We start from the raw sequence: 3401 nt of genomic DNA, 5'->3' as shown, positions 1-3401 counted from the left end.
TGGGAAAAGGCACTCTTGTCCAGACACAAGAAACCTGATTGAGAGGTGAGGTTTAGATTGGGGAGAAGGTTTGCTTGTTTGGGGTTTTGGGCAGGGAGATGGTGGTTGGGAGGAGGGATGTCACTGGAGTTCTTAGATTTTGGAGTGTTGATTGCAGACTCCTCTCATTTTTAATTAAACAATTTGGGCCCAACAAAAAGCCTTTATTACTTTTTTCTGTTTTATTGGAAACTTTCTGGATGGCTCTAGTTTTGAGACCTCTTTTCCTATGAAAGTATATTTCAGTGCATGTTAAGTACATCAAATACAAATCATTTAAAATTAGGGAAAAAAAGTTTATGGTGTCACCTTTAATCTCTGTTACATTTTTCTGAATTGCAGGATAAGAAGATAAGGAAGACCTTTTTGATCATCCAACCCATCTTCATGCTGAGTACAGTATTGCTTTCCTAAGTAAATTTTTCGTTGGTTTGTCTGGCTGGGTTTTAAAGTGTTCCAAGCATTGTTTAATTGTCTTGGAAGACTGTTATGGTGTGTGTGCATACACACACTGTCTGCATTCTTTCTGAGCCCTAACTTAAATTTTATATGTTAATGTAATCAGTTTATTCTAGTTATAATCTTGTATATTAAATTAAATAATTCCTCTGTGTTTCTTCAGAGTATATTTTTTGTTATGCATATTACAATAAAGTTTAAAGAGCTGGAGGGAGATCAGAGCCCCATTATACAACAAGAAGACAAAGGGGCAGTAATACTTTTGGGTAAAACTACACCTCGTCTTATATGGGAGTGTGATCCCTTCTCATACAGGAGTGTGATCTATGGCACCCTGTTGCCAGGTAATACAGGAATAAATTCACTGCCATGAAGTGAATGGCACTTGGCATGCATACAGATGAGGTAACATAATTCTGTGGGACACAACACACAAAATCGAACATCAGCTCAGTTATTCCTCATGTCTGTTTATGTAATAAGGCATCCTTACCTTGCTTTCATACCAGGGCTAATATTTCCCACTATCTTTCCTAGTTTTCATATTTTGTTTAGAGTTTTTGATATGGGTCAAATCTCAGGGAGAACTGTAGGAACATTAAAACAATGGAACAAACTGCCTAGCTATGTTGGGGATCCCCTTTCATTGAATGTTTTCAAGGACAGCCTGGAAAGTCTGAGAGAGTCTAGGACAGCGTTTCTCAACCTGTGGGTCGTGATCCAAAGGTGCGTCACAAGAATATGGCAGGGTCGTGAACAAACTTTAAAAATGGGTTCTCCTTTAAGGGAGAAAAACATGGGAAATTGTGCAGGCTGGCAGAGTGGAAACATGTGGAAATTTACCTGCAGGCTGGCAGAGTTCCAGCCTGCACAGGGCTGCTTGGGCTCCCCTTTACCCCACACCCCCCTGTCCCCACACACTGGGGGGCTGGGACCTGGGGGTGGGGGACAGCAGGTTGGGAGTGAGGGGCACCAACAGAGCCAGGGGGCTGTTTTCTATTTAAATTATTTACTGGACTGGGACTGGCCACCAATGTTTACAAATGGGTCCTCATACAAAAAAGGTTGAGAACCACTCATCTAGGAGTAGTGAATCCTGCCTCCGTGTTGGGGGATAGATAGACTGAATGACCTCTGAGGTCCCTCACTGCTGTGATTCTGAGGCATTGCTGGTCAACTTTAACTTTGTTAACATAGTTTTTGGGCAGAAAACATAAGAAGAGCCACACCTCATTTTGTGTACCTTTGAATACAAGTAGACATGACAGACAAAGGGTATGAAAGGAGAATACTGTCAACAGTCTGCTCAAGAGTACTGGCCCATTGGGCTAGTGTGATTCAGGCTCACCAGTTTCTCTAACCAGCTGCCTGCAAAGGAGTAATGTGCTTATTATCATGTCTCACTGACATAATGACCAGATACCAATTCAGACCTTGTCAGGCCAGGCCTCTCTTGGTCTGCTATCTGGTTCCATGTAAACCAGTACGGCTTGTTCCGTGGTCGGGTTGGTAGGGTCTAAACCAGCGCCTGCAGCTGGGCTAGCCTGTGTGAGGAGGGTCTATGGACACCCAGCAGGACTAAAAACAAGACCTGTCAAAGGGCAGATGAGCAGATGAGCTCCTTGTGAGCCAACAGCCATCCGTATCTGCTAGGTCACTCTGCCTGAAAAATCAGCAATGGTGCAAAACAACTCAACTAACCTAGGAGGTGTATTACAGCATCTAGGGTGCCATGAATGATGCATGCCCCCAGTGGCTGGGGGGGGGCACAGTGGCAGCAGGAGCAAGCAGTGAGCTCCTGCAGATGCCGCTAGCCATTTCAGGGGCGCGAACACAGACCAAGGGTTGGTGACCACCTGCAGATGCTGGTGATAGCGGCAGAAGTGGCAGCGGCAGCCAGCAGTGATTGCTGACTGTCCACAGATGCCACTGGCAGGTCCGGTTTCATAGGGGATGCACTGCCATGGTCAGGGGGTACATGTGCACCCATGTGCATCCCCTACCCTATGCATTGCCAGCATAAGGTGGTGCCCCACTGGTCACAGCACCTTCAGGATTGACTTGACTTGACCTATTCCAAGCTGGGGAGATGGAGACTGTCCCAGCTAGTCTACCAGGGAGACAGAGACTACCCTTGTTACACAGGTAGGGAATGAAGGCCCAGAGAGCTCCAATGAAGTCTGCAGCATGGCCAGGACCTGAGCTCCAAATGCCCCGAGCCCGATCTCAGTCAGGACACGAGCGCGCTCTACAGTTACAGGGGTGGGCAAAATGTGGCCTGGGGCCGGATGTGGCCTGCCAGACCATTCTATCCAGGCTGCAGGGCCCCTACAAAATTTAGAAAATCAATGTTAATCTGCCCTGAGCTGCCTGTCATGCGGTCCTCGATGGCTTGCCAAAACTCGGTAAGTGGCCCTCTGCCCAAAATAATTGCCCACCCCTGAGTTAGAATGAATGGATCCGGCAGGCACATGGCCAGGGCAGATAAACTCTTCCAGCTCCTGATGGAAATGCCCCACTGTAGGCCAGAGGTGGGGGGGTGGGCACTAAGACGAGGCCACTACTGCTTGTCTCCACAGCCAAAGTCCCCGCGTGCCTGGGCCAGATCCAATGGCCCCTGGCACACCACAATATTGGCAGGCTCTTCTGCCAGCAACACCTGAGGCAAAGTTGGTGCACCACTGTGTGCCTCAGGGGAGGGCGGTCTCCGGAAGCCCCTTCCTGCTCCCACACGTGGCTACCCCAGCGGTTGGTTCAAGACGTGGGGGCCTGCACCGGACAGCAAGTTGGCTTCAATCGTAGCAGAGATCCCGCACGGCCGCCCAGCTCCAGCCGCCGGGAGCGCGGCCTGAGGGCCCCGCCGAAAGGGCCCCCCCGGGCTCGCGGCTCCCTGGCACTTGGCC

This window comes from Crocodylus porosus, unplaced genomic scaffold (assembly GCF_001723895.1).
Source record: "Crocodylus porosus isolate Cpor-Errol unplaced genomic scaffold, CroPor_comp1, whole genome shotgun sequence".
In the NCBI taxonomy this organism is placed as follows: Eukaryota; Metazoa; Chordata; order Crocodylia; family Crocodylidae; genus Crocodylus; species Crocodylus porosus.
The sequence above is the reverse complement of the archived record's forward strand: the minus strand, read 5'-3'. Positions refer to the sequence as shown.